The following is a 12,664-nucleotide window of genomic DNA, read 5'->3' on the forward strand; positions in this document are numbered from 1 at the left end:
AAGTGTTGGGAACACTGAATTAAAGTTGCGATTCTTGGAAGAAGAGAAACAGATGGAGTCTCCCCATTGCTTTCTCCATATAGGGACCCTTGCTGTTCTTAAGAAATCCTCCCAAATTCCTTCCATGAAAACAGGGACATCCTGTTTTATTATGAATAATTATTTTACTATTTATACCCCACCCATCTTAAGTGTACTCAGGATGTCTGCAGAACTCCAGAAACATACTTTTTAGTTCCTTTATTTCAGATCCTATAGTTTATTGTAATTTGTTCAGTTTGTGTGTTTTTGAATGATTTAAGACCACATTTCGTATGTTGTGATTATGTCGCCCCCCCCCATCTTGCAAGCCATCTTAAGCATGGTATGAACTATGGAAAGGCAGCACTCCAATAAAACTATGTCTGGAGGTATACAGTGGTAAATTGGTTCTCAAACGCCTTGGTAGCCAAACAACTTGGAAACTAAACACTGCAAACCCAAAAATAAGTGTTCCAATTTGTAAACGTTTTTCGGAAGCTGAATATGCTCCATTTTGAGTGTTACGCTTGCATTACGAGTGTTATGCTGAGGAACGTCTGTTTTTCCTATTTATTTTTCCTTTTTGTTTTTGTGGCTCTTTTTTGTATTGTTTTTCTGACTGTTTGGAACTCAGTTCAGCCACTGATTGATTGTTTGCGGGTTTGCAGTACATTGTTGATTGTTTTCACTTTATGGGTCAATGGTCTCATTAGATAGTAAAATTCATGTTAAATTGATGTTTTAGGGGTTGTTTTTAAAAGTCTGGAATTTCTATTTCTATGGGAAAGCGCACCTTAGTTTTGGAACGCTTTGGTTTTGGAACACACTTTTGGAACGGATTAAGTTTGAGAACCAAGGTACCACTGTATAGCCATTCAGCTAAGTACCCACCATTCACATCTTAAAAGAGTGAGCTCTGTTGCCATAGAGAGGAATGGATGAGCATTCTCTTATCTCACCCAACTGGAAGCCATGGGATCCTAGGATGAAGAATTCTTCCTGGTAGGCACATGTGCATGCAATTATGCCTAATATACTGTAATGAGCTAGTTTCTGTAAAAGCCTGGGCTACTTCCCATCCTGTAATCCTGTGGCTGGAGGGGCCTAGAATCTATAAGAGGAAACTTCCAGATCTGGTCTGGTCAGTTTAATAACCCCAAAATTCAGAGACCTGTGAATTTGGAAGGATGACTATATTTCAATTGGCATACTTTTTAAATGGACGCAACTCAGTTTGATTACTATTTAAAGGGAAACTGAACAGAATTTCTTCTCCATCTTGTACCACCCTCCATATTTTGTCACTCTTCATTTTCCACATTTCCACATTGTGGCCCAGTCCTCCTCACTAAACTATTTTGAGGGATCCTCATCCCCTTTTAGTCTTCCTTTCTAATGCTGTTTTGGGCCTCTCCACAAACCATGCCTGCTGACACCTCCTTCTCATGGACGTAAGGTGCCATTTTGGCTTCACTAGCAAGAACACTCATGCTTAGAAATGAAAAACAGAGGGAAAAGGCTTTTGGATCTGCTTTTATTGCAAGGCACAAGCTCATGTAAGCCTTGAAAATGTTGCTTTTTCAATCTGGATGCTTTGGAGAAGAAGTCCCTAACTGGGGATGAAGCGGGATCCAGCGGCTCTCAAAGAGAGGGAGCATCTTCCACTTTTCAAAGGCATCTATCACTCCTCCTGTCTAAAACATAGCAACCAGCAACAAAAAGACAACAGTTAACTCGGTTTCATAGCAAAGTGACCATGTTTGAGACAGGAAAACACAAAGCAAGGCATGTTGGACCACAAGAAAGATTTCATGATAATAAGCCATTGGGTAGGAATAGGTCTGTTTCATTTTTTTATTTCCAGAAACTATGAATTACATAGATTCCCCTTTCAATGAGAACTGAATCCTATCTCTTGCCCATCCTTACCCTAGGGGGACTTTCTTTTCTAGGTACAATTAAATAGGGCACAGAATAGTGAGGGGGCTTTCAAGGTCTCCAATACAGTGTATCTGAAGTGTATCTGAAGAAGTGTGCATGCACACGAAAGCTTATACCAAGAACTAACTTAGTTGGTCTTTAAGGTGCTACAGGAAGGAATTTTTTTATTTTGACTATGGCAGACCAACACGGCTACCCATCTGTAACAAGGTCTCCAATATTCTCCTGCAGACTGGATGTTATGCACCGCAGGGATTTGTTGTCTTTGTGGCCCTGAGGAAGAGTTCTGGGGAAACAGGAAGCTTGCTCACAATTTTGTGACAATGTTTTGAGAAACACGGGAGAACTGGCACCCTGGGGTTCATTCCGTCCAGTTGCTAATTTCTCTGCCAGGACCCAAGACAAAAGTCTACTGCCTCAGGTTCTTTCTTTAAAAGATAAAATAATAATGAATCTGCTTGGAATTGAAAGTGGGAGATTTGCATGGAATGTATGGGATGTGAAACTGAGGTAATCTTATATGGTGGAGGGCAGGACACCACACAGAGTAAGTGCCCAGCATCTGTTAAAGCTGCAGAATAGACATCCCTTAGGCACTGAGATAAACAATGAATGAAGGTGCACAACAAATTAAATGTGCCCATCCGTTGTGGTTTAGGGATTTGGCAAAGGAGATCTGGCATAAGCTCAGAGGGCAAAGGGGCCAAAGACAGCTGGACCAGCCATGAGGCAGGTGAGGACCCTGCTTCTGCTGGCAGAAGCCCCTCAGACTATAAACCCATTGGTGCCCCTCCTGCCCCGCTGGTTCTGCTTATGGTGAAAGAACTCAGCACAATCTTGCTTAAAATGGGCGACAATAGAAGTGACGCTTTTGTGCCTGCAATCAACAGGGTATGGTGTGTGTCAGCGGCAGATCAGGCCATGGCAGGAGGAGCAGGTAGATGGGCTTAGGAGCCGTGCTGGCGGAATGGCAAAGCAGCAATTACCATTTTGCATCAAGCGGCAAAATGGGATGTACCACCCTTGGCTGATTCTGGCATAGGTATTTTTATTTTTATTTTTGCAATGGAGCAATTGAGCTTGCAGGCAAAGGATGATCAGTTTAGGGGACGCTGCATTGGGTACTTAAAGTGATCAATCCAGGGAGTAATGGGAGAGGGGTAGGAGGTGTAATTCTCTTTTGGTAAGCTGAAATTACCTTTGGCAACAGGGAGAATTATAAATACACCTTCCAATCCTTTTATAATTATTGGGACAACGTGTAGGGTAGCAAGTACCATTGGCATTATGGCATTGCCTTCTATTCTTTGGTTCCTGGTACTGTGCAGATCCTGTGCAAAAAGAGAAACAAACATAAGTGGGGAGAAGGAAGTTAAATCACAATAGAATGAAAGAGAGGAACAACTGCACAGCCCTTTGAACAGGAGTGGCTCTGTGACGCTCTGGGTGCTGTGGCATCCCAACTCCTACCCCCACCCCCACCTCTGCCACTGGCCACTGGTGTTTACCACCCTTGCTACATTCACAAGGAGAAATGGTAAATGTGCTTATCCAGATATTTGCTCATGAGTGGAGGGTGTCAGTCCACGAAACACGACAGCAAGAAGTGAGGCACACATGGCTTATAAGTTATAGAGAAACTAAAGCCTGGAACTGAAGCCATCAGAGCCCCTAGGACTACCCAGAATAAAAGGCTCTATATTACATCAAGAAACATTTCCCCACTAATTAGATACTATATACCCCAAATTTATTGGCAGACTTGTGGAAGAGACAAATCAAAATTTTATTTTGTAAAACATATTCCATAAATTTGCATAGAATTCCATAAAATCTAACCAAACTGAGCAAAGAAGAGGCTCCTTTTGTTTTTCCTTACCAGTTTTACATGCAAAGCCATTTTCCATATATTAAAAAAAAGGTAAAGGACTGTTTTGACAGTTAATTCCAGTTGCAGACAACTCTGGGGTTGTGCGCTCATCCCACTTTACAAGCTGAGGGAGCCGGCGTTTGACCACAGACAGCTTCCGGGTCACATGGCCAGCATGACTAAGCTGTTTACCTTCCCGCCAGAGTGGTACCTATTTATCTACTTGCACTTGATGTGCTTTCGAATTGTTAGGTTGGCAGGACCAGGGACCGAGCAATGGGAGCTCACCCCGTCGCTGGGATTCAAACCGCCAACCTTCTGATCGGCAAGCCCAAGAGGCTCAGTGGTTTAAACCACAGGGCCACCCATGTCCTTTTTCCCTTATAATACTGTGCCATAATGAAGACAACATGTGAACATCAAAGCACAGCCGTCCTCTGAAAGTCAGCTCTCCCTCCAAGTAATGTGTTTAAAAAATGTACCTGAAAAAGTGTGATTTCATGACAATAGCATGAAAATATAGGTTATAATAGGGGAAATTGCATAGCAGTTATGGGCATAATGGGGGAAATTCAGCAACACAGTGCATATTTTCCCTAGTAGACACGCTTTGGTAGGCAATTTTGTCGGATATATACATTTTTTATGCAAAGAATTCCCACTAAAGAGATTACCACTAAAGAAACATCTCTAGCAAGAAAAGTGAGCTTCCTTTGCAAGGCCACAGAAGAGCAACTGTACTCCTCTCCCTCCTCCACCCCATAATAGGCTGGCAGGTGTCCCTCTGTCTTCTTCCTCTCCATCCCTTACCTGGGGAAGCCAGGAGCAGCAAACAGAGAACTGCCAAGCACAGGTGAAGGATCTTCATGGCTCAGGATGAATTGTGGTGGCAAAGCCAGCTTTTCAGTCAAATGGAGCCCCAAAGCTTGCCAAGAGAGGGCTGGGAGGGAGAAGTAGATTGCATAATTTTAATTTCTTTGGGACATTGTGACTTAGGCTGACGTGGACAAGAATGTTGACAAAATCACGTGCCGCTGCAAAGGCATTCCTGCATTCTGTCAGTCATACCAGTTTCCACAGAAGATCACAAACATTTAGGATGTTCTGTATTCATGTTTCAGAGGGAGATAGCTTAAATCAAATGAAACATTTATGAGGAGGATGCAATGCCCCATATAGGCAGTGCTAGGGGGATGTATCCCTCAGGTAAATAACTCACCCCTCACCTGTCCCCATCAGATTGCTGGACCCTTGCGGTTACGTGAAGGAAGGGCAGTTTTCACATGCTCGCCTCCTACAATGATTATTCTTAGTAGTAGCCCGTGCTCCCCCCCCCTAAAAAATGTTTAGGGTTACTCTCATTTTCCTACTCATGTTGAAATACTGCTCCTCAGTCTGGCCAAACTTTGATTCACAAAATGTTTAGGGGTATGCGTTACCCCTGCATCCCCCCCCCCCCCGGAAATAGCACTGGTAGTAGTAATAGCTTCAAACAGTTCTTCCAAAAAAAAGAGATTCAAGTCCACTGATTGAAGAGGTTGAGTGGGACATGCAAGGCAAGGAGATTTCAAAGGTGAAATGATGGACTCTTTGCTTACTTGAAGGAAAGGCGATCTTCACATGCACCCTTGTCCTTCTTTTCATTCTTGCAATCATCATCATCATCATCATCCTTTTTCGCAAACACCTTTTTCTAACTAGACTCAAAGCAACTTACAAAAATATTTTCAAACATGAGGGGCAAGGAATATATGGAACCTAATCCTCAGCTAACGGATGTGGGTGTCGCTGTGGTCTAAACCACTGAGCCTTGGGCTTGCCAATCAAAATGTTGGCAATTCAAGGTCTAAGATTTACTGCATGTACAACTATAAAAGAAAATGTGATGAAAATTATGTATCGATGGTATGTAACTCCGGTGAAACTAGCAAAAATGTATAAGACAAGTAATAAATGTTGGAAATGTAAAGAAAAAGAAGGTACATTTTATCATATGTGGTGGGAATGTAAGAAGGTAAAAAGCTTTTGGGAAATGGTATATAATGAATTGAAGAAAATGTTGAAATATACATTTGTTAAGAAACCAGAAGCATTTTTATTAGGCATTACAGGCAATGAGATAAACAAGAAAGAAAAGAAGTTATTTTTATATGCAGTGACAATAGCAAGAATACTGATGGCCCAGAAATGGAAACAGGAGGAGCTATCTACGATAGAAGAATGGAGAACAAAAATGATGGACTATGCAGAATTGGATAGAATGACAGGCAGGATCCGAAATCGACGAGATCAAAGATTTACAGAAGATTGGGGAAAATTTATTGAATATTTGCAAAAACTAAGTGATAATCAGATTACGTTTGTAAGTTTTAATGAAGCTCTGTGATGGGAAAATGTCAAAATAAGTATTTAAAAAATGGATGGAATTTACAGTAATAATATAAACAATAAGGTGGAAATGTGCGAAAAGTAAAAATATGAAGGATTTGCAGACAAATTGAGGGAAGTCAAAAAAGAGAAATAAGATGTATGGAGTGTATAATTTTGTTTTGTATTTGAAAACATATATATAAGCCCTTCACGGCCTAGGACCCTCGTACCTACTGGACCGCCTCGCCTGGTATGCCCCACGGAGAGCCTCATGGTCCATAAATAACAACACCCTAGTGGTCCCAGGCCCTAAGGAAGTTAGATTGGCTTCAACCAGAGCCAGGGCCTTTTCAGCACTGGCCCCAACTTGGTGGAACGCTCTGTCTCATGAGACCAGGGCCCTTCAGGATCTGATTTCTTTCCGCAGGGCCTGTAAGACAGAGTTGTTCCGCCTGGCCTTTGGCTTGGAGCCAATTTGATTCCCTCCCCCCCCCATTTTCTTTTTTCTTTTCCTTCTCCTGCAATGAGGCTACATTTTAATATTTTAATGATCCATTATTTTAATGTTGTATTTTATTTTTGTTTTTAAGTTGTAATCATTCATCTTGTTTTTATTATTGCTTGTAAGCCGCTCTGAGCCCGGCCTTGGCTGGGGAGGGCGGGGTATATATATATATATATAAAATGTTGGCAATTCAAATCCCCATTACAGGGTGAGCACCCCTTGTTCAGTCCCAGCTCCTGGCAACCTAGCAGTTCGAAAGCACGTCAAAGTGCAAGTAGATAAATAGGTACCGCTCCGGCTTAAAGGTAAATGGTGTTTCTGTGTGCTGCTCTGATGTCGCCAGAAGCGGCTTAGTCATGCTGGGCACATGACCCAGAAAAACTGTCTGCGGACCAACATCGGCTCCCTCGGCCAGTAATGCGAGATGACCGCCGCAACCCCAGAGTCGCCCGCGACTGGACTTAAACAGTTCTTCCAACTTCAAACAGTTCAAACAGCTTCAAAAGGGGGGGGGGAGATTCAAGTCCACTGATTGAAGAGGTTGAGTGGGACATGCAGGGCAAGGAGATTTCAAAGGTGAAATGATGGACTCTTTGCTTACTTGAAGGAAGGGCAATCTTCACATGCTCTCTTGTCCTTTTTCTCATTCTTGCAATCATCACCATCATCATCCTTTTTCCTTTTTTAACTAGACTTAACTGTCAGGGGTCCTTTACATTTACCTTTTAATCCTCAGCTATTCAAACAAGATGGAGGGGAGAAGATCACAGTGAGCAAATGCCCAGCAGCTATTGAAGTTTTAGGATGGACAGTTATGGTGATCCCTTTCCACTGAGATAAACAATAGATGAAACTGAATATTAATCTAAACAATCAAATACCATGTGATTTAAGGATTAGACCATGTGGATCTGGCAAAACCTCACAGAGCAAAGCAACCAAAGACAGGGCTGATCCCAGAGCCTTGAGGCAGGTGAGGACGCTGCTCCAGGTGGCAGAAGCCCCCAACCAGGCACAATGCCCATGGGTGCCCCTCCTGCCCTGCTGCTTCTGCCAGTGGAGGAGAAGCACCAGCATCATCAGCACTGATTTTGGAAAATATCACGGCCATTTGGGGCAGTACGGGAAGTGCCGCCCTAGGCTGATTCTGCCATAGGTGTCTTTTGCAATTGACAAGGTATGAAAACAACTGGCTGTGCAACCAATTAAGCTTGCAATCAAAGGACGATGTATTCAGGGACCACTTAAGTAATTGACACTTTGTGTAAGGAATGGAACAGGTAGCTAGTACTCACTGCTCTATCAAAATGACATTCTGTGTAATAAAAAGGTTGCATTAGAGATACTTTGTACTGCCAGTGGTTGTTTAATTAATGAAAAACCTAATTAAGACAACTGTAAATCTTGCAGGCTGTATAATTAACCTACATAATGACTATAATGAGTTTTGTTTTGGTTATTTCTGTTTCTGAAGGAATAGAATGGCTCTAAGACATGGATGGGAAGATGGAGGGAGGAGAGATGAGTTTGTATCGATGCAGTTTTTACATAATGGAGGAAATAATAAAGGTTTAATGGAAAACTCAAATGGATATAGCAGAAAAATGCTATATTAAAGGAGGTTAAACTGGAATCAGATAAATGATCATCAACTTGTAAAGAAACCTGTTGTTCATGTTAGCAGGCATCATAAATGTTTTACGTAATGAAACTATTTTCTCAGTTCACTGGCTCCCTTTGCCTAAATCCGAGAAGGGATGTTCATTTAGGGTGGTAGCCTAAAGCTACTCAGATCAGAGGCTCCTGAAAATGATTGATCCAAAAAATGCTACAAGAGGGGCATGGTGCGGGGAGGAGAAATGATACTTTCCTCTGGACACTTGTTTGATTCTCATTCGCCAAGCAGAAGTTCCCTTCTGCAACAATTATACAGTGGTGGACAGCTCCCAATGTCAGTGAAGACAGCAGGACATCATCAACAGGAGGCAGATATAATCGGTTTGTAACAGGCCAAATACTGTGTAGAGGGAGAACAAATACCATGGTCCACAAGTGAAAGGAAAGTTCATTCAGAAGAGCATGAAATGGAGGCACAACTTCATAGGCCCTCCTAAAATAAATCTTGGCTGGACCCTTGCGGTTACCTGAACGAAGAGCACCTTTCACAACAATAATTGGCCAGCCTGTCCTTTTCCTTCTCCTTTCCACCGTAGAGGATGACTAAGCCATTTACTTAATTACTTACTTACTTAAGGTAAAGGGACCCCTGACCATTACGTCCAGTCGTGGCCGACTCTGGGGCTGTGGCGCTCATCTCGCTTTATTGGCCGAGGGAGGTGGCATACAGCTTCCGGGTCATGTGGCCAGCATGACTAAGCCGCTTCTGGCAAACCAGAGCAGTGCACGGAAACACCGTTTACCTTTCCACCAGAGTGGTACCTATTTATCTACTTTTCTTTGACGTGCTTTCGAACTGCTAGGTTGGCAGGAGCAGGGACCGAGCAACGGGAGCTCATCCCGTTGCAGGGATTCGAACCACCGACCTTCTGATCAGCGAAGCCAAGATAACAAAGAGAAAGAGAGCTCAAAGTCTGTTCTGGTAGAGGGTTTAGGCTCATGGTCAGAGGAAGTAGAGCTTGGAGGGTTAGAGAGAAAACCCATAGCAGACCTTTGGGACCAGAGTCTTGAGAGAAGCCTAGCCAGAAAGAACAGTACTGAGAGGAAATTTCCTGTATTTTGTTAATTTATTGATAATTCTCACTCACACAATATGCCACCCAAAAAGATAAGAAACCCTGTGAGGGAAACAACTTATGAAAGCTCTGAAGGAGAGGAGAATGGAAATCCTCAGAGAGTAGAGCAGAGTTTAGAAAATGTAACTAATATCAAACCTGAGGCAGGAGATCCAAAATTCACTGAAGGATTTGTAAAATGGAAGTTAGAACAAGAATATAAATTGGAATTAGAAAAGATTAGATCTGCACAAGAAATAGAAAGAATTAAAGCTGAGAGCGAAAGACTTAAGGCTGAGAAGGAGAGTGAAAGACTTAAGGCTGAGCAGGAGAGCGAAAGAATTAGGGCTGAAAGTGAGAGGGAAAGAATGCAATTTCAGTTGGAAATGAGGAAACTGGAATTAGCAGCTATGGAGAATCAAAATAATAGTAATAACACCAGTAGTCCAACTCAAGTGAAGGTAGATTTAAAGCGCTTTCCTGAGTTTAAGGAAAAAGATTGCCCTGAGGCTTTCATTATATCATTTGAAAGAGCTTGTCAAGACTTTCAAGTGAAAGATGAGGACAAGATGACGATCCTTAGAGCCAGGATCAGTGAGTGGGTCATTAGCTGTAATTTATTCTCAAATGTCGGAGACCGATTAAAATATCTTATAAAGGAAAGACACCCTCAATCACTTCAAGAAGCCGCTAACCTAGCTGACCAAATAAACGAAATAAGGGACCATAGGTTTAATGAACCGAGTTTTGGCGGGAAAGTGTGGGGGACTAATGTAGCACCCTGCTTGTGGTTAACGCTTAGCTGGAATGAAATATTCAACGCAGCAACAGAGAAATTAAAATAATAATTTATTTGTCAGACAAATAAATGAGAGGCACAGTGGTATATGGTTACCAAGCTCTGGCCTGCCCTCCTGCCATTATGGCCAGCACTTATATTCCCTTAATCCAGCCCCCTTTGCTCCTCCTGTGGCTGCCTCTGTTCAATCAGCCTGGTTGAATTTCCTATTGGCTGATTGCTATAACCAATTCTAAAAGATACACCCATATCCTCCTGTCCTTATATGGAACACAAAGAGCTATATATTGTTACATCTATAAATGACAAATAAGTAGTAATATATCTTACATGTGTCTCAACAAGGAATCTTAATTACCAGCTCACCTCTTGCCTTCCTTGCCCTCCAAAACAGATGGTTAATAATTTTAAAATTTTATCTTGAACAGATGTCAGAGACCTTGGGTTCATATTCTCATGCATCATCAATGAAATATCTCCTTTTGGAGGTCTTTAAACAAAGGTCTGACAGCCATTTGTCATGAGGGCTCGATTGGCGTCTCCTGTCTGACAGGGGGGCTAGGCTGATGGCTGACTTAATTACAACTCTTACAACTATATGAAATCTAGCATTTCTTAAATCCTTTGCATAATTACATTTAAGCCAGCATATTTCATACATTATCATAGATAGCTTTTTAGAAGGATAAACTTCCTCAAAGTAAAAAGGAAGAAACAGTTTACAGCCTCAAAGTAAAATAGGAAAAAAGCCTCTTCCCCTGTTTACACTCCCCCCCTTCTCTAGCCAGTTGCTTTGTTTTCCATGTGCTCTTGGCCTTTTGTCCTGTGGCTCATGGTTAACGGTTTTATTTTACTATTTACCCATTCCTAATTATGTTTGGTCTCTGCCTTTTTTATCTTCTGTAACATGTAGGGTCAGTGTCCTCACTCAGTCTGTAATTCCAGCTTTTACGACTTTGAGAATTGTTTTCTGCTATAAATCAAGGGGCCCCTTTGTCTAGGAGGAAAACATTGCCAGTGTTTTCTTAAGCAGCTGGTCTGCCTGGCATGAAACTTTTGAAAATCTAAGCCCATTTAATTTAGGAACCTGATCAAGATATAAGCCAATATATGCCTTGATTAAAAATGCAGTCTATATTCAGATGCCACACTAACAGAAATAAATTCCAACGAGCAAAGGGAAACCCCTCTTCAGAGAAAGACAAGGGAGATAGGCCATTGTCAAAAGGGCAAAATGACAAGGCCCAAGCCAACGCCAGTCTCACTGAGGAGAAAGGATGGAAAACAAACTATACAAATCCCAAAGAAGTTCAATGCTGGGGATGTGGAAAATTTGGCCACAAAAGATTTAATTGTAGATCTGGAAGAGAAAAGTCTGGTAATATAAGCCCTCAGAGAAGAACCTTTTGCATCCAAGAAGCTGAGGAGAGCCAAGCTAGTCAGGACAGGCCGAAGCCTGCTGAAGTAGTGGAGGCTAAAGTGGCACATTGCTATGCTATAAAACAAGATAATCTTCTTTTTAAAAATGCTGAGGAAGATATTTGGATTGATGGGAAGAGATTTCTGGGGTTAAAAGACACCGGGTCTCAAGTCACTACTGTCCACCCAGAGATCATATTTTGTCCCACCAAAATAATTCCAGGGAAAGTTATGAAATTAAAAGGAATTTCTAAACACCCTGAGGTATTACCAGTTGCAGAAATCCATATTAAATTCCAAGATTGGTCAGGGAAGTGGCAGGTTGCTCTTTCTGAGGAGATTCCTACTACTGTGCTGATCGGATGGGATCTCTTAGAGCATGCACAGAGTTCTTTTGCAGTTACTCTCTCCAAGGGGGTTCAACAGTCACCCGATGCTGAGGGGAATGCTACTGTTGCCCAAGGAGACAGAGCTGAGGAACAGAACTCTGAGGGGAGAAAACCAAGCCCTGCTAGTCCCTTTTGTAAAAAGCCAAAAACATAGTTTTGCCCAAGAACAGAAAGAAGATGCTGATTTCGTTAATTGTTTTGAGGCAGACAAATCAGATGAAGCCGATATAACATGCTGGGAAGGGAGAGGGGAGCAATTATGCAATCTACAAGAAATAAAGATAGCTCCTACATTAACCCTTAATCAGCAGGTGGAGGTTAAGCAGATCCTACAAGATTATAAAGACATTTTCAGTAACACTCCAGGTAGAGCTATAAAGGAGTTATACATCATATCGACACTGGGGATGCTAAGCCTATTGCTGTCAACCCCTACAGAATAACTGGAGAGTATGTGGGGAAAGTTAGCAATGAGGTAAGGGCGACGCTGAAGGCAGGGATGATAACCCCTTCGGAAAGCCGCTGGGCAGCACCCATAGTGTTATTAGACAAACCTGATGGATCTATCAGATTTTGCCTGGATTATAGGAAGCTGAACGGTGCCACTAAAGCGGATGC

The 12,664-nt window shown here is 42.2% G+C and overlaps 2 long non-coding RNA genes across 3 annotated transcripts in view; one reads left to right on the forward strand and one right to left on the reverse strand.

Moving 5' to 3' along the window:
- Nucleotides 1-1,541: 1,541 nt before the first annotated feature.
- LOC309529692 overlaps nucleotides 1,542-12,664 on the reverse strand; it is a 50,083-nt gene continuing 38,960 nt past the window's right edge. The window contains exons 1-3 of one of the 2 annotated variants that reach the window (XR_014218322.1): nucleotides 11,642-12,592; nucleotides 3,161-3,293; nucleotides 1,542-1,715 (exon numbers count right to left, since the gene is read on the reverse strand). This is a non-coding gene — a long non-coding RNA (uncharacterized lncRNA). Of the gene's footprint in view, nucleotides 1,716-3,160; nucleotides 3,294-11,641; nucleotides 12,593-12,664 lie in introns of those variants that run through there. The other variant, XR_014218321.1, reaches the window with a different exon arrangement.
- LOC309529731 lies at nucleotides 10,072-11,633 on the forward strand. The gene is made up of 2 exons (XR_014218388.1): nucleotides 10,072-10,199; nucleotides 11,381-11,633. It is a non-coding gene; the product is annotated as an uncharacterized lncRNA (long non-coding RNA).

The sequence above is a fragment of the Podarcis vaucheri genome (assembly GCF_965113315.1).
Source record: "Podarcis vaucheri genome assembly, chromosome: 3".
Lineage (NCBI taxonomy): Eukaryota > Metazoa > Chordata > Lepidosauria > Squamata > Lacertidae > Podarcis > Podarcis vaucheri.